The sequence below is a fragment of the Rattus norvegicus genome, chromosome 6, assembly GCF_036323735.1.
Source record: "Rattus norvegicus strain BN/NHsdMcwi chromosome 6, GRCr8, whole genome shotgun sequence".
Classification (NCBI taxonomy): domain Eukaryota; kingdom Metazoa; phylum Chordata; class Mammalia; order Rodentia; family Muridae; genus Rattus; species Rattus norvegicus.
This window is the reverse complement of record NC_086024.1, coordinates 30173179-30196733: the sequence shown is the minus strand read 5'-3', so window position 1 is coordinate 30196733 and position 23555 is coordinate 30173179. Positions and strand designations below refer to the sequence as shown.

Here is a 23555-nt window from a genome sequence, read left to right as displayed (position 1 = left end):
GTGTGACCCTGCCTGTGTGCTGAGCACTGCTAAAGCCCAGCAGTATCCCAGCAGCTCAGCTCTGCTTCCTGCCTAGCCAGGCGCCTTTGGAATACTTTTCAGTCTAGATGAAGGGGCATCTTTTGGAACTCTTGCTTTCAGAGGTGCCATTAGTTTCTAAGGCATGCGCCCACACACTCATGCATGCACACGTGGCACACATGCACACACAAGGTAGTCCTGGGTTTTTTATTCCACTCTTACCTAACTCAAACCCTGTGTAAGTCTACCATTGTTCTTTATTCTTACATTGCTGTTTGACTCCGCTCTTGCAACACTCCTTGACACTATTTACAGCTGTTACCACAACCACCCCGACGACTACAGCACTAGGACAAAGAAGGAAAGAATAGCAGCTGATGTTCTTGAGTGCTTGCGTGTGCCAAGCTCATCAGTGACTTACACATGGATCTCATTTCAGCTCCACGTTGTTCCTGGGAAGTGGGTGCTGTGACTTCTCGCTGAGTGACAGGACAGAGATTGAAGCACTTTTCAGGCTCTAGATCTGAGGACTTAACCCTTTATCAGTATCTTCCCTGAGCACTTACAGATGAGATGGCTCAGAATACATAACTGACTCACTATTAAAGGGGCCAATAAACATGACAACAGAAATGCTTGAATCAGTGTGCCTGAACAAGGTCTCCCTTTAGCGTCACACCATCTTGTGATAGCTACTCAGGAAGTTTGGTACAGGAAGATCCTGGGAAAGAAAACTAAAGCATGAGAATGTATATAGTAGAGAAGTTTTTGTGAAATTTCTAGTTATCTCCAAGAGATTTTGTTTGGTGGCATAGGCTGTGAACCAGGTCAAACAATGTTCTTTCTTAGCACGAATATGTCGTGCTAGTAGTTGCCTACTGCTAACCTCTGATAATGCCTCTGATTTAGGATGCTGGTTGCTGCTGGGTTTGGTTTTGTTATGTTTTCTCTCTTCACAAATGGAAGGAAGGAAGGAGGGAAATGTGTTTCCCTGAATTTATCATTTCATGTAGCGTCTGAAAGAGGAGGGAGTGTGTGCAGGCATAGCCACGTGGGATTTGATAAATCTGACCAAATGGGCAGGGGTCCAAGGTTGCCCAGTGGAGCCAGGGTCGAGGAGCAACTTATAACCCAGCACACACAGCCACTGCCTTCCTAACGACCTGATTGCAGGTGCCACCTCTTTCTCCTAGTGGACTCTTGGTGCCTTTCTTTGGGGTGCCTTTCTTTGGGGTGCCTGGAGGCCGGGGCAGGTGCTTCTGGCTCTAGCCGCTCTTACAGGTGCTGGGCCTCAGGCTTTCATCTCCTCCTGGTTACGGTTGCCCAGGCTGTACAGAGTAGCCAAATCAGGACCAAGGGGCCTTTAAAAATACTGGGTTTTATATACTCAGCCAGCTCAGTTGTCCACAACTGTCTACTCCTGCAGGTCAGAGATCCATTAGTGGCTGAAGTCTGGTAAGGTGGGTGTTTGTCTCCATAGTAGGAAGTCAACAGTCATTGTCGCTCCCAGTCTCCTGGTCATTCCTTCCAGTTGGGGTGGGGCCTGGTGATGATTGCTGTGTTTACTTCTGAGGTAATGTTGTTTTCTGTAGTCTCAGTGTTGGGTGGAGAAGGCCTGATTACCAATAGTAATCTGCTAGGGTTGCTGGCCTGAAAGCTGGAGGTGGGAATCCTGCCAGGAACAGACTTTGGACTTGAGCCTGATGTTTAGAATCTCTCTAGAAGGTGCAGCCTGGGCACAAAGCCTGAGGATTGCAATAATTTTAAGTTTCTAGACACTAAATTAGAAGCAGTGCCAGTGACCACTGTGAGGAGAGGAGAGACAGCCAGGCTAGCAGACATGAGGCAAGTGCTGGGTTGGTACTGATGTCACGTGGTCTGCTCATTCATCACATGTGGCTCTGTCACACCCTTGTTCATCCACATAGCACTCCTGACTCCTCACAGCTCTCCTGAACGTGCTTTCATAGGTATTCGGCCTGCTCTTAGGGTGGCTTGGCACTGGGAAGCACTGGTTTTAGAATCAAGTCCAACCTTGGGGGCTGAAATCATGTTACCTGCAGCGGATAGTATAAGAGGGAGTCTGTGTCCCTACTATTTTTTTAGATAAAATTACTTAGTAAAATAATCTCAAACTATACAGCCATATGTGTGGGTAGGGGGTGTGGTGGGATGTATGTATGTATGTATGTATGGATAGATAGATATATAGATAATAGGATAAATAGATGGATAGATGATTGATTGATAGATGATAGATAGATAGATAGATAGATAGATAGATAGATAGATAGATAGATAGATAGATAGATAGTACTTAGATTACAGGGGTCTAAAGGCAGAGACCACAAACACCTCGGGATAATATAATAGACCCTCACTCCATAAATGTGGCAACCCCTGGGCTCACAGGCACTGTGACTTTCTCTAAGTCTCCAGCTCTTCAGTATTTAACTTGTTGAACAAAAAGAACATACAAGGCTTCCAGGGCAGGGGTGACATCACTGGGCTGTCTCAGTACTTCTGCACCTTCTACTAACTAGATATATAAGATCTATTATGTGTCCAAATAGAGCCCAGCCCTGTATTGAACTGAAAAAAATGTAAGAGCGTGTTTCTTTCCATGAGCTGTTCATAGTCTGGGGGAGAGAATACTATAATATAATAAATGGCAACATTTGCAAGTCCTGTGTTTGACTTAGGGGCCCAGCACACTCAAAGAACAGGAAGAATGCTAGTAACTTTCTGGTGTGCTGGGGATGGGGGTGCCCACCAAGGTATGACAATGGCTGAGCTGGGCAGTTAAAAAAGACCTTAGAAATTACCTTTCTAAAACTGCATTTTATCTAGTGAAAATCTTTACTTTGGCTTTTAAAAAACTTTAATTCATTTTTTTGAGAACGCGTATGTTTTGATTACATTTTCCCTGACTCCTTCCCAGCTCTTTCCAGATCCACACCTTTCCCTACCCACCTGATTCTATGTCCTTTTTATTATTTTTCCTTTTAAAACACTTAAAGACCAACTTGTGCTGCCCAAATATTCTTGGGTTGGTGCTCTACTACTCTAATGGTTGGTTGAATCGGGGTCCATACTCCTAAAGAAAACTCTCTCCCTTTCTCCCTCTTCTCCTCTTTCCCCCTGCCCCCTCTCCCCCTCTCCCCTCTCTCCCCTCCCTCTCTTCCTCTCTCCCTTCACCACTCCCCTCTCTGCAACTAACAGTTGGGAGTGGCTCCTCAGCCAGGGGTGGAACTATTTGCTCAGTTCCGCTTTCCATGCTAGGACCTGGGCTGGCTCAGGCTGGCACAGGTCGTGTGCGTGCTGTTGTAATGGCTGTGAGGTAATATGGTCATTGCCCTGTGTGTCGGGAAGACAACATTTCCTTGTCGTCTTCCACCATCTCTGGCTCTTACACTCTCTCCACTCCCTCTTCCCCAGGATGCTCAAGCCTTGAAAGAGAGGGCGAGGTACATATGTTCCCTTCAGGGCTGCGCATTCTGAAGTCTCTTATTCTCCATGTCAGGGCCAGCAGTGGGTCTCTGCGTTAGTCACCCTGTGCTGGAGACAGACCTTCTCAGACGACACTTATCTGTGGGTAGTGTTAAGTCTTATCATTAGGAGTTGGTTCCAGGCTATGTCCATTTAGCCAAACAGTAGTGGATCATCGAGTTTGCAACTAGTATTAGGAATAGGGAGAAGAGGGTGGATCTGGCAGAAGTCAGGGGAATGGGAGTAAATTGGTCAAAATATGTTGTTATTTATGAAATTCTCGAAGAATCAATAAAGTACTGTAAAGTCAATTGATAATTTCTAAAGATTTTAGGGCCTGCCAAGAGGCAATGGTGGTGGCAAGAGGAAACCCAAGAAAAGAGAAAGATGCCAAAAGTATTATTTTCTGCTTTGCTTTTGAGAAAAGGTGATAAAATGCAAGAGAAAAGAAAATCAGAAGCAATTAAGCTCCCCCACAGCTATGGCCTAGGTGTTCTACCAGGCAGAAGCACACCGGCTAAGCATAATCCCTTAGGAGTGACATCTCCAAGAGATGTGGGAAAGGTCAGAGGTGCTTCCCCAGTGTGAGTTGTTAAAATAACTGTAATTGTTATGAACCACAACAGAAGTGAAAGATTTGCAACCAAGGAGCTGGCGAGAAGGCTCAGTGTAGAAGTATGAGGGCCTAAGTTCATCCCTAACCTTCATGGAGTAAGATGAGTGCCCGAGCACATGGCTATAATCGCAGCACAGGGGTGCAGGGGTAGGACACAGGGGTACCACACAGGGGTACCACACAGGGGTAGGCAGATCCCTCAACTTGCTGGCTAGTAGCTAGTCTATCCAAAACAGTGAGCTCCAGCTGCAGAGAGAGACACTGTCTCAAAAAATAAGGTAGAATATAACTGAGGAAGACACCTCATGTCAGCCTTGGCCTTCATGCAAGTATACACACATTCATGTGCACCCCCACACATGCTCATGTACCCACACAAACAATGTGTACGTATGTATGCCACACCTATATACAAAAAAGAAATTTTGAGGGGCTGGAGGGGCGACTCTTCAGGTCAGAGCATTTGCTGCTATTCCAGAGGACATTAGTCTGGGTCCCAGCACTGGCATTGGGCAACGCACAACCACCTTAACTCCAGCTCTAGGAGATCAGATGCCTTCTTGTAGCCCTGAGGCTATCTATATGTGTGTGTGACACACACACACACACACACACACACACACACACACACCCCACTATCACTGCCTACTAGATTTGCCCATTTCTTTTTATGGTTGGTTCATTCAAGCTAGCATTTATCCTATAGCATTTGCGTCTTTCTTTCCATGGGTTTCTTAATAAAGAATCATCTTATTTTTTTCCCTATAAAATTGACCTAATGAAGAAACCAAGCCAGTGTTCTTATAGAATGTCCCTTGTTTTGGGGGAATCTGTCAGTACTGGACTTATTTATGTCTCTGTCTTCTGGTATTTCTTCCAGAGTGGCATCACTTGAGGGTTTTTTAAAGCTTTTTATTAGCACAGAATAGCTATACATAGAATGGTTTCGTTGTCCCATTCTCACACATGTCTGTGAGGCATTGTCCTGTCTTGTTCCTGCTCCTGCTGCTCTCCTTCCTCTTCTCAGCCAGTCTCCTTCCTACCTGCCTTCCTGCTGTTCTCCAGCTTGGGTCAAGGTAACAGAAAGTAAGTAACACAGTACCTTAGACAGTGTTCCTAGAGCAGAAATGTCCACAGTTTGATTAAGATGAGAGACACTTGAACCCAAAGTAGTCACAGCAGTAGCAGTGGCAGACGTGAGAGACATGAATCACTACAAAGCTGTGATGGTGGCCAGAGTTCCTTAATAGATTCTCCATTACACTTATTTTTATTTAATTGCTCTTTTGAAAGAATTTATTTCTGTCACTTTCTCAATGAAAATTTACAGCATTTCTACCATTTATGGGTTTGTCAAACATTTTGAGGGATTAGTCCTAGAATCTAACCTCATTTACAACATTTTTTTTCTCAGAGCAAATGCTTTTCCCAAAGTCCTCCCAAGCAGGCTTTCTCAAGGGACCTCTCCTAAGGGTAAATTGGACACTCCCTGTACTAAGTGTTCCAACCTCAGAGAGCTGCAGTCTTGCAGGTGTGCTGGAAAACCAAATCAGCCCGTAAATACAGCAGTGGGGCTTCTCCCTGGAAAGGAAGCATCTAATCAGAGTTGCCATGCCAACTCTGTTTCCCTACAGTAGAGCAGGCCTATTGGTCTGAAGTTCAGGCTGATGGAACATGTTTGCACGCTGGGGGCAGAGGCTCTCATCCAGTAGCTTAGAGAGTGGGCACCACTTCCTCATAGCTCCTTTACTAACCGTTCTCAAGACTTACTAAGTACCTGTTCTGTGAGAGCTTCTAAGTCCATGAATATCCATAGTAGGAAACAACACTAAGCTCGCTCATAGATAGACCCTGTACTTCTTTCCCTCTGCCAGACCCTTTCTCCTGATATTTATGTAGTTGAGTCCACTTTATCAGTGAGGTGTCAGTTCAAATGCACTTCCTCAGAGGTGCCTTTCCTGATTGCCTTAAAGGTAACTATTCCCATCCTGGACATATGTGAGCCATACACTTTAACACTGTTGTAATTAGTTTTGCAATTTTATTACCGTATTATCTCTTATTAGAATATAAATTAAATGAGAGCAAAAACCTTGACTTGCTTACCACCAGATCTGTTAACATTTATTGAATGAATGAATGAATGAATGAATGAATGAATGAGCAGACTGATTGCATTTTATGATAGTCAAGAAAGGATTCATGGGCAGGCCTTTTGACTACTCTTGGCTACTCAGGAGGCTAAAGTAGGAGGATTTCAAGTTCAGAGTCTGCCTGGACTACAGAATGAGTCCAAGCCCATCCCCAGCAAATCAGTAAGACCCTGTCTCAAAATAAAAAGTAAAGGGGGACTAGAGACAAAGCATAGTGGTAATGTTCTTCTCTGTATGCACACAGCCCTGGGTTTATAGATTCCCAGTGCTGCAAGAAAGAGAGAGAGAAGGGGAAGAAGATGAAGTCTTCATGCCTGGGCTCCTATGTATGTTGTCTATGTTTCCAAATATGTAAAATATATAGGTATCTATCATACTGGCCAAAGGCATTTTATGTGTGAAGAGTAATTGACATAGTAGGTGGTAGTGGTCAGTATCGTCAGTTGAGCAAGGGCATTTTTGAGTATCCACCAGGCCACAGGGATTATACCAACTGGAAAGGAGCATGAAGGGCTGAATAGGATGCTTCAGAATGTAGAGGAAGCAGTGTAAGTTTTCTATGGGGTGTTATTTTTTGAAACAAGGTCCCATGTAGCCCAAGCTGACCTTAAACCTATGATTGTCTTGCCTCAGCCTTCTGAGTAGTAGTATTAAACACTATCATATTTGGCTAGCTGGAAGCTATTCTAGATTAAAGAAAATAAACAGTAGGCCTGAAATTTAAAAAAAAAAAACAAAAACAAAAACAAAACCTAAAAATCAGAAAGTCTTAACTTGTTGAAACAGTTTTCTGTTTAGATGAACATACCTGAGGTCATGGTCTTAGGCAGGGCCAGGGTGGAGAGCATGGTGGGGATGAGGATGGGCTGATTGGACTGGGTAAGAGAGAAATTGGAGGCCCTTAGATTGCAATCGCTTTCCCTTTGGCCAAACAGGTTTTTTTTTTTTAAGTTAATTAGAAATATGTTTTCTAAGTATTTGGCAATAAAATAAACTTATTTTAATTTTTTGTTAATTTTTCTTTTTCTCATAAGGAAAACAGAAAGCCACAGAAGTATTAAAACCCATGCTGATAATAATAAATGACATTATAAACCAGTGTGAGGAACTTGCTAAACACCTTACCTGATTCTGCCATTTTTCATAGTAACACTAGGAGGCATATTGTTGATATTCCCATTTTACTAATGAGCAAGATGAGGTTTAGGAAACTCTTAAAACTACTTGTTTCAAGCTCAGTATAGTAAGTAACAAAAAATTAGATTTTAAATCCGAGCAGACAGTTCAACTCTAAAGCAAGAGCTGTTCACTGCCTCATTTTTCTGGCTCAATCACACTTAAGTTTTGAGAACGGTTTTATTTCATGTCATGTCTACCACTCTCTAATTTGGGGTGTTGGTTTTCTTACTAACAGGTACTTGTTCAATCTATAGCTACTTACTGCTTGCCTACTATGTAGGAAGACTTATGGCATGACACTTTTTGAGAAGGCACATCTGTTACGTTACATTGGGAGAAGATTCAGCTCGCTGAACTTATATCCTCTCTGCCTGAAATTCTCTACGTGCATCTACTATAAGCTAAGAATTAAATTAATAATTTACAGAACTTTCATGTTGCTATTCAAAGTTAAAAGGCTAGACTTCAGTTGTCTTATATTCTGCTGTGTTTGCCTTACTTCCTCTGTGTATTACATTTTCATACTACACGAGGATATTCCTGAGCAATCTCGGAGTAGGTTGGGGAGCAGCCCACCTCCCCTGTGGAAGGCCTCAGAGCATGAACATTCTCTCACACACTGCAGTGCCGTTATCAACAGGAATCGAGTTACTGATGAGAATGATTATCTGATCTGCAATCAATATTCTAACAATCTCTTTCGCTGTGTCTGCCCCTGATTCGGGAGGGATCCAGTCCAGTATCACACATTGTCACAGATGTCACAGCTCCCTATTGTCTTCCCTGTCTAGAACAGCTGCTGTGTCTCTGTCTTTCTTGACTTGGAGGTTTTGGTGACCATAGACCAGTTGTTTTGCTCCTTCATTCCACTCCATTCGGTACTTTCTCATGAGTCGATTGGTGTTAGAAGCCTTTGGCAGTGATGACACAGATGTGATACTGTTCTCTGAATGCAGTCTTGTCCAAAGCGCGTGATGCCAGGTTGTCCCCACTGTGTCCGTGAAATGCCCTCACTCTGACGTTGACGATTAGAGATTTGTGTGGAAATATGCTGATAGTTTCAACATCCTTGCCACGCTTTTACCGACCTGTGTCAGCATTGACTAATACATTTCTAATGTCATCTTTTCATTCTCATTTATTAGCTGGCATTTTATGCTAAAGGACTTTCTTCATCTACTTATTTATTTACCAACATATGTGTTAGTATTAGAAAAAATACACTAATTCTTTTTGACTCAGTGGAACACGAGCCGTTTCTAACATTACTTATTTCACTGGCTCAAGACAGATAACCTCTGTATATGATGTTTTCTTCCAAAAATTGTGTTTGGACTGCTGCATTAAATTTTTATGGCTGCTCTAACAAGTTGCCAACCATCTATCAGCTTAAAATAACACAGATTTATTGTCTTAAGAGTTCTAAAGTTCAAGGCCTGGTTGAGTCTCTAGGGACTAATCACAAGGTGCCCTGGGCCTGCATTACTTCCTGGAGGCTGAAATAGATAATCCTCCTACCCCATTCAGGCTGTTGAGAGAATTTAGGCTCTCTCTGTTAGAAGACTGCTATCCATGTACTAACTAGAAGTCAACTGGAATTCTAGAGCCTTCCTCTTTCTAGCACATTCCTTCTTCAAGGTCAAGGGTGGTTGGTACAGTTCCCTACGTACTTCAGATCTTTCCTGATTCTTCAACTACATCTCCCTCCTCACTCTTCTGCTTTTTCTTTTAAAGATTCCCATGATTAAATTATGCCAACCACATATTCCAGGGTAATATCCTATGTCAGGTCTTTACCTTTTTGTTTTTGAGACAGGGTCTCACTGTGTAGCCCTAGATGACCAGGAACTTATTAGATCAGGTGAGCCTCTGCCTCACAGAGCACTACCTGCCTTTGCCTCTTGAGTGCTGGGATGGAAAGCATACACCACCTTACCAGACTGAGGTCTTTAACTTGCATCATCTCTCAACCAGAATCCCTTTCATAATGGAAGGTGGTTGTCTTAGGATTTCTATAGCTGTGAGAAAACACCATGACCAAAAGAAATTTGGGGAAGGAAGGATTTATGTGAGCTTATAATTCCATAGCACAGTCCATCACTGAGGGAATCTGGAGGCAGGAACTGATGCAGAGGCCGTGGAAGGTTGTTGCTTACTGGCTTGCACTCATGGCCCGCCCATCCTGCTTTTTTACAGCACCCAGGGCCACCAGCCCAGGAGTGGTACTGCCCACAACTGGCTGGGCCCTCCCGCATCAATCACTAAGTAAGAAAAATGCACAACAGATTTGCCTGCAGCCCTGACTTATGGGGGCGTTTTCTCAACTGTCCCTTCTCTCTGATGACCCTAGCTTGTGTCAAGTTGACATAAAACTAGCCAACACAATGATATAGTCACAATTTTTGATGTTAGAACAGGGACATCTTTGGGGAACCTTCCAACCCACCACAAATGACTGCCCCATCCAAAGCTTGAGCCAGACACTTACTTCCAAGTTCTTTGAAGAAGACATCAGGCTTGAAAACCTGAGAGTTTGTATCTCCAGAACCCAGGTACATCCCAAGAGGGCTCACCAGCCAATACTTACAGCATTCTGAAAGCAGAGCCTGGATCCCCTATCGAGCTGACTTGCCATATCTGCAAGCCTAGGTTCAACTGAACTCTCTGCCTCAACAATAAGGGGGAGAGTGATTAAGGAAGACACTGGTTGTCAGCCTCCTCAGGTGTACACACGCATGTGCACCCACACACATGTAAATATGAAAAAAACAGATTACAAACAAACACTGTTCACTGAGGTAATTTTGAGTTGTGTTGAAAGAGGCTGGTAGAGAAGGACTGCAGAAGAGTCAGTCTAGAGGGCTAAGAGAGCCCTCAGTCTTCTCAGTACCTATGCCTGCCTTGGAGCACGCCTACATGACCAGAGAGTGGCTTTCTGCATCCTTTGCTGGAAACATTTTTCCACTCCTCTTAGGCTTTTCTTTCTTTTTTTTTTTTTTTAAAGATTTTTATTTAATTTACGTATGTGAGTACACTGTAGAGTGAGTACACTGTAGCTGTCTTCAGACATACCAGAAGAAGGTTTCGGATTCCATCACAGATGGTTGTGAGCCACCATGTGGTTGCTGGGAATTGAACTCAGGACCTCTGGAAGAGCAGTCAGAGCTCTTAACCGCTGAGCCACCTCTCCAGCCCTATCCTAGGCTTTTCTTAAGTAATGCTCAGTGTTGCTCAGCGAATCCAAGTATCAGTGTCATCTCATCACCCTGTTCCGTGCACTGCTTTAAACTAGGAGAAGACGCTTGAACTCACCTCATAACGGAAACGCGACACAAGAGTCACAGCTCAGCTGTGATAATGCACATGTCCTGCTCTGCTCTGAAAGTGCTTAAGAAAACAATAGTAATCAAAATTCAAACAATCAAGAAAACGGTTTTGAAAAAAAGTCACTGTACCAACCTCAGTGATATTTGGCCAGTAAAGCTGGCCTTGGCCTACATTACCAGAACCCATTCCCTACCTGACTAAGCCTTTCTTCCTCTGTTTTGTCCAAAGCTGTTGACAAGAAAGAATGGATGGGAGGAAAGAAGGGGGGAGGGAGAGAGGGATAGAGGGAGAGAAGGAAGGGAAGGAGGAAATAAACGAGTTCTTTTGAGTACCAGATGGACAAGCCCAGTTCCCGTAGGCAGTAGAGTGCCCTGCAGCTTTACCTCAAACCTGACCTGTAGCCTTCCTTGCCTGGGAACAGTGAGGCCATTATTACTCTCATGGCTGTTTCTGATTACCTATTTCAGAGAACTCAATAAAAAGTGTTTAAACTGGTGGGGTTTTTTTAAATTAAAGATAAAAGGTAATTTCTGCTTTTGCAGAGCAGCTCCTCAGTTTTTCATAGATGCACTGCTAATGGACCTGAGCCTCCACATTTGTTAGGAAGGAAACTATCAAGCGAGACTATACACCAGTGACAGGAGCCCATGGAGCACATCTTCTGGGGCTAAGTGCTGAATGCATGTAGCAACCTCAGTTCATCATTACTCCAGGTTCCACCTGTCCCCTTTCATCACCTTTTGTCCTCAACTTCCTCTCTGCAATCTGCTCCCAAATGTAAATGTCTCCTCCTGCTTGCCACAGTAGGACAATGGTTTTCAGTGGAGAGGTAGGGAAGGGGTACACCTCCATCCTGCTTGGGTAGTGTGACAGCATCCTCACTCACTTGCCTCACGAGCATTCATTTGATAGTTACCAGCTAACACCAGGTTTCGGCGTCTCGGTGGCAGTGTAGGAGAGGCTTCTAAGCAAGCGCTAGTGCAGCCCTCTGACTGTCTCAGTCCTCCTTCCCTTCAGCATTGTTCAGCTCTTAGACATGAGCATGGTCTGACCTACTGGGCAGCTACCAGGAGTTGTGGAAAGGGAGAGTATGGGGCTTGAAATAAGGGCAGGAAGGTCAATTGGCAAATACAATTACATGGGTGATTTGGCTTTGAAAGTGGATCCGGACATGCTGAACATCCCCCAAATTGGGAGGACACCAATTGCTTGTTAACTGAGACGACTAGATAGATACCTTCTTCTGTGTGCTTGACGGTGTTCCTCGTGCTGGGGCGACCCATTGGACAGTTGGTCCTATGGGTCTGCAAAAGAACTAGCTACAGGATTTGTCTCCTCCAGCTCCAAGAGAATCTCTGAAAGGCATTTACATTACCTGTGTGTGCTATGCTGGGACAGAGAAAAGTAGAGACTCACTGCCTGGCACTACAGACAGCTTATACAGTCTACAGATGATGTTCAAGAAAGGCTAATTCCAACATTAGCCAAAACTGCATGTAAGCCAAACCAAAACAACAGCAAAAATGCCGATACTCATTTTATGAACCGCTTAATTGCCGTATTAGTCACAAAGATCAAATCACAGGAATGCCCCGCCTCTAAGGGCTGTTCTCCATGATGATGAGCACGAGCCAGCTGTCATTACACATCAGCCCTAGCACTGTATCCTAAAGACATCAAATGTGACTTCTAAACATCCCAGTTGGGGTCATGGCATCTTATGTTAGTGCCTGGATGCTTTACTTGTTGGGCACATGTTTTTAGTTAACTAGCAAAAATAGTTGAGACAGGCCCATTTGTGATAACTACAGATTCTCACATGTTGTAAGGGTCCCAGAGCCAGGCCTGCACTGTTGCTAGCAACATAGCCAGTTTGGGTTAGTTTGGTTTCCTAACAGAGCCTAGATGGAACCTAGAGCCTTGTTCATACTAGATAGGCAATCTGGATCCCCAGTAGTGTCTAAAATGTTTGCAAGCACTTTGCTTCTGTACTGTCCTTTGCTTTATTGGATTTAAGACTTTCACTTCTACTGTATGATGTTTCTCTAGGAACAGGTTAGAAGAAGGTGGGAATCTAGCTTAGTGGTAGACTGTCTACTTAGGACAAGTGATAGTTTGTTAATTAAAAACATGAACCAATGAGTTCATGCACCACCATCAATAAATAAGTAAAGAGGAAACATGCCTGAGGATGTCAGGATACTGCCATAGGCATCTGTGGATAGCCAAGAGCCCCACGAACTTTGAAGGTTTGGCTGGAATGCCATAGGGAAACAAACACTCCCATGCTAAGTACAAGCCCAGCCTCAAGTTAACAATAAGACCAACATTTTGTTGCTTCATTTTCCTATAAAGTTCTGGGTTGCTGATTGAAGCAGAATTCCAATGCTTTGACACACCACCACATTGTTAAGATAGGGAGGATTTGATTATAGGAGAACAAGCCCCCAAAATGTCCATTTCACACACACACACACACACACACACACACACACACTCACACACACACACACTCACACACTCTCACACACACTCACACACTCTCTCACACTCACACACACTCACACACTCACACACACACTCACACACTCACACACTCACACACTCCCCTAAGGTCTCGCTTGCTTGCTTCTCAAGGCAGTGTGTGGTTGCAATTCCTCCATTTGATGTGGTTCATCCTCCAGTGCCAAACAGGGCAATGTGGGGAAATGATGACACTGCAGAAAATGAGGGTGGCAGTGACCTGCTTAGTAACAAGAGAAATAAAACAGATCTTAGGAATCGAGGCCAAAAATACCTGCTTCTCTACACAGTGAGGAGAAAGAAACAGAGTGTTTTCCTGTGATAGAAAGAGACTAGGCTCTGCCGGCAGCTGGCACCTTGTAGACCAAGCAAGGGCAAGCCAGGAGAGCCACCGGCTGGCTGGGGTAGGTGAGAAGGCAGCTGCCTGAGAAAGGGCGTGGGTTCCTTAGGTCAAGGGTGTGGGGTGCCAGGGAAGAGAGAAGGGGAGCCAAGGCTGCCTTCCTGCCTAGGCACAGAACACACTTGCAAAATTTTCTTATTTCAACACCATGCAGCATTGGAGGCGAGGCCTAAAAAGCGTCACAGTTTAAAAGAAGCAAAAGCTGTCCATGCAGGAGTGGGTTCTATTTATTTACAACTTTAAGGCTGGACAGCTTTTCTATTGTGTGGTTTGTGACTACCCAAAGTGACATTTTTTGAGTTTTAAAATTATCTCTTTTTGCACTGAGAAAAGAGCATATATGATTCATCTTAATATTGCGAGGATCAGTCAGCAGCTAACAGCTAGTATTTTGGGTGGGAGGCAGGCTTCTGTAGGCAGCTTTTTCACCTAACATAGAAGTAAAAAACACCAGAATATGCCTCAAGCTTCGTTCGGAATCATATAAATAGCTCGCTCTTGCACAGTTACAATCTAATGCCATCGTAAGAACTCCCACGGTTCATGAACTGCCTCACGCGCACCTCACCCATGCCTAAAGACGTCTATAGAGGGATGACACTAACTACACCAGTGGAGTTCCAAGGACGCTTGACAGAGGGGCCTGGTTTTTGTTTCTGCTAACATCCTCATCTTGGGCTTTTGCCTGTGTTTCTTCCTGGATGATTTTGTTTTTCAGCCTCTGTAGCACCATCAAGTCATTCTAAGACAAGAAACAAGCTAAGGCCACTAGGCAGATCCAGCCAGTGGTTGGTTGCACATGGCCCACCAGCTCTGAATAATTTTTGCATTTTTCATGGTTACAAAAGCATTTAAAGAATGATGTTTTGTAACTTGTAAAAACTGTATGGAATTCAAATTTCTGTAGCCATAAATAAAATTGCGTTGGAACACGGCCATGCACATCCATTTACATGTCTTCTAGAACACCAAAAGCAATATTTATTAACTGACTCTACCCAAAATGTTTGGTGACCCCAACACCGCTAAAATCTTCCTATCCATAGTAACTATTTGAAGAAAAGAATACTTAGGTTTGTAGATGTTGAATGGTTATTTAGGAAATTCAACATTGTCATTTGACTTCCACACAGGTAGAGTGCCCCTTATTGGAAATGCTTAGGATCAGAGTGTTTCAGGTTTGTTTTTCAAATTTTAGAATATTTCCATATGCATAAAGGTCTATATCTGAAATTGGATGCAAGTCTAACAGGAGATTTACTTATATTTCATATGTCCTGTATACGGAACCTGAAATTATTCTCATAGAATAGTTTTAGTGTACCTGTGGGTTTGTGTTTATGTGGGGTGTGTGTGTGTGTGTGCGCGCGCGCATGAGTGCATGCCTGCACACTTATGTGTATGTATGATCTGTGCGTGCATGATAAGAGACCAGGAGAGAATGTCTGCCTTAATCTCTTAAAACAGGGTCTTTGACTGTTGGTCTAGACTGGGCCAGCAAGTCTTGGAGACCCTCCTGTCTCCTCCCCACAGCACTTGGACTATAGGCTGGTGCAGCCATAGCTAGTCCTTATATGAGAGCTGGAGATTTGAACTAGGGTTGTCACACTTGCCTAGCAAGCACTCAGAACCCACTGGCCTATCTCCCCAGTCCTGTGCCTGTGTTTTAACTGTATCCTGTCATGTAAGATTGGGTATGGAATTTTCCACTGAGCTATCAGTTGGCACTTATAAAGCTTCCAGTTTTGCAGCATTTTGGATTTTGGTTTTTCAGATTAAGGATATTTCATATGTGCTATAAATATTTACAACACAACTTGTCATTATTGTTTTGGGGGTTACACATGTAAACAAAATCAGCAAAGTTCCCCATTCTGGAAGTCTGCCTTCTAATAAATGATGGTCAGGAAAGTCAATGACAAATTAGTATAGCAAACAATGGCTTTTGAGAGACACAGGCCTTAGGGAGGAGCACAAGCAGAGACAGAAGTACCTCTGTTCAAAAGCCTCACTGAGGAGGAAGACCCCAAAGATGGCTGGGAAGAGGATGGTGAAGCAATCCCGCCCGGGCAGTGAGCCGGGGGTGATGGTGGGAAGTTGGCCTCAGCCCCTTGAGTATGGGCTGTGAGAGGAGAGGCAAGGATGGACAGCCAAAGCATTTGTTCAGGAGCTAAAAGGCAAGAGTTGCTGTTACCAAAGGAGGGTTTGCTGTGAACAGGTTGTTTGAAGTACATTTTCTAGGCCCGGACTATAGTACAAATCTGATCTGGCGTTATAAATCTGGAAGTTGTCAGTATAAAGGAAAAAGTACTGAAGTATTAAAGTTGCTTGAGATTCATCCTAAAAGCCCTGACTTCTTTAGCTCTAGGATCTTTCTGTGTGTTTGTCTGCCTCTCTCTCTCTCTCTCTCTCTCTCTCTCTCTCTCTCTCTCTCTCTGTGTGTGTGTGTGTGTGTGTGTGTGTGTGTGTGTGTGTGTGTGTGTGTGTGTGTAAACATACCTTTCCTTAACCTCAGATTTTGTTTCTAATTAACCATGTGTATGTAGCATCTGGATCCTTCTTGCTTCCTCTCTAGGCACAGCCTGGCCAGTCTGAAATAGGAGTTATGCCTCTCTCTCTCTCTTGCTCTCAGTGGGACAGAAAGCGATTTCTGGCCCAAGTCACATGGTCTGCCATCTACAATGAATTTCTTGCTTTTTCTCTATAATTTTGCCTTGTTGGTTGGGTTGTTTTTTGTTTGTTTGCTGTGTCTGTGTATCCTGAAGTATGTGTGTGTACCATGTTCATTCAGGTGCCCATAGCGGTAGAGGAGGGTGAAGGAGCCCCTAGAACTGGCATTACAGGTGGTTGTGAGCAGTCCCATGAGGCTCCTGGGAACCAAACCTCGAGGTGTTCTTAACTGCCCACACACCATTGGAGCCTCCCTACCTTGTTTTTGGTGGTATTTGTTTTGCTTTGACTTTGGTTTGGGTTTGGGGGGCAGAGTCTCATAATGTGGTTTGGGCTGGCCTAAGACTTACTGTGTAATCCAGTCGGACCTGAAGCAGTTCCTTTCAGACACTCCTGATGCCTCTGGGATGGGAAGCAGATTTGCTCACCCCTCCTCTGCCTGCGTCCAGCTGCAGCAGGTGTGTGCGGCCCCACCTGAGTGGACTGGTAAAGTCCCGGTGCCCAGCCCCCATCTCAGACGTGCTGGCGCTAATGCATCCATTGCCTTCTCTAGGGTGGGGCCTGGGTTTGTGAATCTTTAACAAGCTCCCCAGATTATTCTTAAACAAACACGGAAACTACTAGTGCAGAGAAACTTGGCAAACCCAGTGTTGTTTCCAGTTTGGGTAGGTTCTCTCCACTTCCAGCCTCAGGCTTCTCTGCTGCTGTTTCAGCCCTTACCTACTGCATAAAGCCCAAGTGAGGAATCAAGCAGGGGGCCATGTAGAAATGAATTAGTATGTGAAGAGTGACAGTGCCCAGCTAATCTCATTTTCTGATGTGTTTTCACTTTTCTATGGAGGCCAGGCTCCAGGTGACTCCACACTAGAGAGCACAGGGGCGGGCAGGGCATGTGCATGTGCATACCATTCCTGTGGAGGCAAACATCACTGAACAGGAAGCAAGAGTATACCTCTCCTCTGAGGCAAAGGTTACCTCTTATTCTCTGCATCTGCCTCTGGATGCCCTTAAAACCTATGGGGGTTTGTGAGGTGAGGAGTTGGAAAAGATAAATTGGGCTTGAGTAACTATTGAATGCATTGATTTTTTTTCCCAATAAAAATGTTTCGGGGGGAATTCATAAGAAAAGGAACCTGGCCCCAACTAGTAGAAGAGCATTAAGCCATTCTGGGACAATTCAGATTTGTAAATTTATATCAAAACAGTGGTAAATTCACTCATGAACACTTGTGATGAAATATAATTACCAGTCATAGACCAGGGATAGGGCTGCAACAAGAGGGAAACTTTTCCCAGACTTCCCCGGTTGTGTCTGTAGTGGCCAGGCATCTTGGTGTAGTCTCTGTCTTACTTGAATAACATCTAGCAAGCCCATTATTGTTTTAGGGGCCTTCCTTAAAATGCTTTTCCACATGCTAACAGAATCCTGATGGTGGACATCTGTTAAGATTATTGCCCCTTAAAGGCTTTTGTGCAATATTTAACAAACTTAAGAAAACACAGTTCTGAACAAAGACTTGGTTAGAACTCATGTTGTTAGACAAACTCTGTTTGCAATTAAATATATTCCTATTTTCTGTATCCTTTCAATATAAAAATTTGCTTGCATTCCACTGGAGAAGGTCAGGGTAATTGATCTGCACAGTTCTATTACGTTCCCAAGAGTTTCTTTTTTCTAGAACAAGAAAGGCTCTCAGTTCAGGTACTTGGTTAAGTTTAGTAAGGTTTCCTGGAAAAAGCCTCAAGGGCTTTGTGATCACCTGGCACTCGAGCCACGTGTAGAACCAGAGACCAGGTCTGTGTGCTCGGGAATTTCGAAGTGCCAAAGGTAGTCATGGGAGACCTAGCAGTGAGCAGCTTTGTGTCAGAGACCTGGAGTTAGATGTGCCTGCCGTCAGCACCTGTGTGCCTTAGAGGGGTGATGCGACCTGTTTACCTGTAAGTGGGGTAGCCCTTCTTGTGTTAGTTACTTTTTCTCCTCCCTGGAACTTACAGCTCCGAGGCTTACAGTCCACAGTGGCAAGGAAGGTACGCAGGAGCAGGAGGTTGCCTTGTGTGTGCAATCAGGAACCAGAGCTTGAATCTTGTGCCTTGATCTCTTTCCTTCCTATTCAGTCCAGTACCCCAGCCCATGATTCTAATGTACTGCCCAAGTTAGAATGGGTCTTCCCACTGTAGTTATTCTAATCTACATAACTCCTCATAGATAGACCCAGGGATTTGTTTCCTTAGTGATTCTAAATTCTGTCAGATCAACAATCAAGATTAGCCATTGCCCCTCTCCTGGTGTAGACCATGACACATAGTGGTCAGTAAGTGGAGTTTGTCTGCCTTCTGTCCCATGAGGAATTCATTTGCAGACTAAGTCCCTTTTATTGCCATTGAAGTTCTTTTTGTGCATACTGTCCCTAAGTAGAGAACAGCCAATTGGCATTTAACAATTTAATAATTGTAATAATTCCATAAGCATCTAAGAAACTGGACTCAACAGTTTCATCTTCTTCAGACTTTGCTCTGAAGAGGAGCATTTTCTGAATGCCTCATCATCGTTTTCATTGTCTCAGAACATTTCCATTTTTATCTGTTCCTCTAAAACTGAGAAGCAAGAAATGAAATCCAGCATTCCAACGCAAACCTGCTGTATGCCATGAAGTGTATTTAGCTTTATTGTGAAGTGTGGAGACAGCCCTGAACCAATGCTACTGGGAGCCTCCTATTCCAGGGTGGCTCCTGGACTTCTCTTCCTTCTGATTTTGAGCACTTGTTCTGATCTACGTTTTATTTTCTTCTCTCATTCACATTGGGATCCGTCCATGTTGTGTTATACCCCAATTTTGCTTAACTAAGGAATGAGAGACTCTCAGTATGACTCAAAACTAAAACCATAAAGTGAAGTAAGTGCTAACAATAGGTCTAGAAAATGTACATGTATGTATGTGATATATGTATAGTGTGTGTGTGTGTGTGTGTGTGTGTGTGTATGCATATGCATGCACGCATGCATGTTAATCCCTCTAGGTTAGCTGTGACATGTGTACCTTAAACTAAGAATGAGTAAATATAAGATGCCATGGTGATAATTGATGGATATAAGGTTATAGACACTTTTGGTCACTTAATATTGTTTCAGTATATAGGTAAGGAACAGATTTTTCTTGAGGGAATGTTCTTTGAGACCAAACCTTGTCCTGTAGCCCAGGCTTGCCTAGAACTCACCATATAACCTCAGCTAACCTTAAACTCATACAGATCCTCCTGCCTCGGCCTTCCAAGTACTGAGACTGCAGAGCTCATCACTCTTCCCAGTTAAGGGAGTAATCTTTAAAGCATTCAGGTCTGGTCCCAGAGAGATGGCTTAGCACTTGCTGCTCTTCTAGAGGACCTGGGTTCAATTCCCAGCACCCACATGGCTGTTCGTCATCATCTATAACTCCACTTCCAGGGGATTCTAAGCCTCCTTCAAGCCATCAGGCATGCACGCGGTACGTAGGCATACATTCAGGCAAAACACCCATACAAAAGACACACAAACCTGTCTATGAAAAAATTCCTAATGAAACAGGATGTGGGGCTTTGGGACTAGAAAGACAGGCTCATACTCTGTAGTTGTGTACCATAGTTGCTCTTCCTGGATATGATTCTTAAACCTTTGAACCTCACTGTTCTCACCTGTGAATGGATCTAGTTAAGTCTGGTTGGCAGGGTTGTTATGAGTTTAGATGTTATGGAGTGCCTGGCCAAAGTAGGTACTCATTAAACATCAGCGACTTGTTTTGTTGTAATGACTGTCCTGGCAGGCCTCCAGGACACACACTCTGATGCCATAGACTGACCCAGATTCTTGAGGTCCCCAGCATTCCTCTACTTTGCTGTGATGTGCTGCTCACAGACTTATTTGGGAAAATGATGCCTGCAGACAGTGAAGCAGACAGCTGATATTTGTTGGGAGTGCCCCTTTCTCTTTCCGAAGGCTTGGAGCTAGAGGCAGCCTGTCTCCTGTTGATGGTCCTGAAGTTCCCCTGCCCATGTACTGACCTCCCACACTCCTAGGAACAGTAGTCTGAGGGAAGCAGCCCGAACAACTCCTGCCTCTCAGAATCCAAGTCAAGGGTGTGATGAGAGCACAGTGGCTGTTCCAGGTGTCCCTGAAAGTGCCTTGTCCTTACTCCTGGACATGGAATACTCAGCTCAGAGCAATCCAGTATTTCCTTTTGAAGTGCTTGGTGCTGTTTGGATAATAGTGTAACCCCTGTTGTTAATCTAATCCTCTTACTATCTCTTAAAGCAGACACATCTGTTTTGAGAGTGGTGTTACCCTGTGGTACTGATGAGACACTTGAGTTGAGAGGAGTCTGTGGGGCAAGGATAAAGGCTGGTCCCCTCCTGTCTAGATAATGCCTTCTCCGTTTTACTTGGAAGTTGCTATTTCATCATGGGTCAGTGTCAAACTCCATTGTCCTAAGTCAGGCTTTCAGACAGGCTGGCTCCCTGGATTCTGTCATGTCACCATAATTCCCCCTGTTGTCACACTGTGGCCCAGTCAAGTCTTCAGTAGTAGAGACGTCCTGACTAAGGTTCACAAAAGGCTCTATCAGTTTCATTTGCATGGGAAGGAATATATTAATCTTTATCAGAAACCATTGCTATGATTATATTTTAGAGCCAAGGAGGTGGCTGGAATTGCCTCTTTGTTTACCTTTTGTTCTATTCAAATAGCTCCGTTGGAAGAAAAGATTTTCAATTCTGACTTTCAAACTTAGACATACCAATTTAGTTTCACCTCGTAAGAATTAGCACCTAACTTCAAGTTTCATATTAATCCATGAAAAATAAATCGGAAGGTGCTTCTTCATCAAAACAGTCCTCTTACCTTCTCTCAAATTCAGCCTGTGCCCTGCCATCCCACAGCTCTTCCTCACTCTCTCACCACACTCTCCATGCTCCACTCAGAGATCAGAGGAGCTGCAAGGAACTGTCTTTTCCTTCTTCACACCTGTAAAGCTCAGCCCCACAGTAGCCACTTCGAAGATCAGCCCTGCCTTTTCCCCAGCAGCCCCATCCCCCTTGCAGTGTCTGAGCAAGCCCTGGACTCCCTTTTGCACAGGCCGTTTTCCATATGTTCGGCCCATCATCATCATCATCATCATCATCATCATCATCACCACCACCACCACCACCACCACCACCACCACCACCACCAGCACCACCACCACCACCACCACCACCACCACCACCATCATCATCAATATCAATTCTATCAAATCATTGGAGCTCACAGGTCATTACTTCTACCTTCCACCCTTTGAAAATGTAATTGTGCTCTTATTTCATGGCATCAGTCTTTGTTTAGGTCACATGATCAGGATAGCATTCAGGCTCTAAACAGCCTGTTAAATATTCACCCACAAGGTAGGCATTCCTGTATGAATCAGCAGCACTTATCGGTGTGTGACACTGGACCTTAGGTTTCATGTTCTAACACGCTAAAAAATTCCTGAATTGAATGAGTGGTGAAGCAAACCTCCTTTACCATAAGCCCAGTTAGAGTTCTTTTTCCTAACACTTGACAGACTTCAGCTAGTGAAGCACAGAAGCTAAGTGGTTCAGAGGTCAATTCCAAGAGTGTTAGTCTATCACATCCCAAATCAGGCCAGTCTGATGGTTGAGGAGACTGGGGTGAGTGCTAGGGTTTGAAGAGGGATGCTGGTCCACCTGCTCTGTGCATCTCAGTATCTGCCTCAGAGAGCTCTCTCCTCATAGGCATCCTGACCCTGAGGACTTTAGGGAACCACACCAGCTGTTCTTCCCAACCCTGTAGCCTTTTATGATTAAATTCACCCTCCCCTCAGAAAGCACAGTATATCACTAAAAGTGTCAGGGACTCTAGTGACTTGCCTTCTAATCTTGGTTTGACCACTGATGAGTTGTACAAGCCTCAGGCCATTTCCTGTGTCCCCCAAGACTGGCCTTCTTCCCCTGCAAAGGTACAGTGATTCTCGATTCACCAAGTTGTGGGAAAGGCTAAAGTGGAGAGAAGGAAGCACTAGCAACAAGTGTCAGTTTAATAATCAGAGAAATGGCGTTTCTTCACACCTCCGCTTCCTTACACCAGAAGCAGTTTTTATTTATGACCATATTAACACAAATTAAAGAGAGAGAGAATATGAGAGAGAGAAAGAAAAATGAAAAAGAAAATGAGAGAGATAGGGGCTGGGGATTTAGCTCAGTGGTAGAGCGCTTGCCTAGGAAGCGCAAGGCCCTGGGTTCGGTCCCCAGCTCCGAAAAAAAGAACCAAAAAAAAAAAAGAAAGAAAATGAGAGAGATAGAGATGGATAAATGATAGATTGATAGATAGATAGATAGATAGATAGATAGATAGATAGATAGATAGATAGATGAGAGAGATTGACTCAGAGGATAGCCTACAGACTATTTTCCTTTTATACAACATAACAAATGATTAAAGATCTATCCTATAATGTTTTATACAAGCCAAAAGCCCATTGCAGTCAATTGATTCCAGGGAACTATTCAAATACATTTTCTTTTTTGGAATCTGTAACACCAGGGATTATTTCTCTTAAGTAAGCTGTGAGTAGCCTGGATCTTGGTGTTTTCTTTATTTCTCTACATTATATGTACATTTAACCAGTAATCACAAGGCATAAATATTGAACTCTTTTTGTTTTCCTTGATCTGTTTTCTAACCTAGAGGAATCATTAGAACCTGATAAAGAGTGTGCCGTATGTGTTAGAGGCAAGGTCAGAAAGCTGTCCCCAAGTTCATAGGGTACAGCACTCCTCTGGGCCTTCTTCCATTATCCACACTGAGAGTAGATGCCCTGGGCTCCATCTTGGGCAGTTGCAGAGCACTGAGGATCTGTAGGTGACATACCATGGCACAGGCCGCTGCTCTCAGTGTCTGGTATCGTCTGCGTCTACAAAGTTAGGAATAAGTCTTTCCAGTCTGTCTCCACCCCCTCCCATCATCTGGCCTTGTTTGTTGGGATTTTTTTATTCCCATAAGCAAACATAAAATTCATCTTTACCAGGAAAATTAATTTAAAAAATTTGCAGTCAAGAGAACATGTGTTTGGAGTTCAGAGTGTCCCCTGTGTCACAGCCCTAGACTGAGTCACCCTGCCCTACACTCTTTGGAAAAGGGTTTCCAGGTAGT

The 23555-nt window shown here is 44.0% G+C and overlaps 1 protein-coding gene across 9 annotated transcripts in view; it reads left to right on the top strand.

Moving 5' to 3' along the window:
• Babam2 (BRISC and BRCA1 A complex member 2) overlaps positions 1-23555 on the top strand; it is a 378444-nt gene that overhangs the window by 270775 nt on the left and 84114 nt on the right. The gene's annotated exons all lie outside the window — the stretch shown is intronic.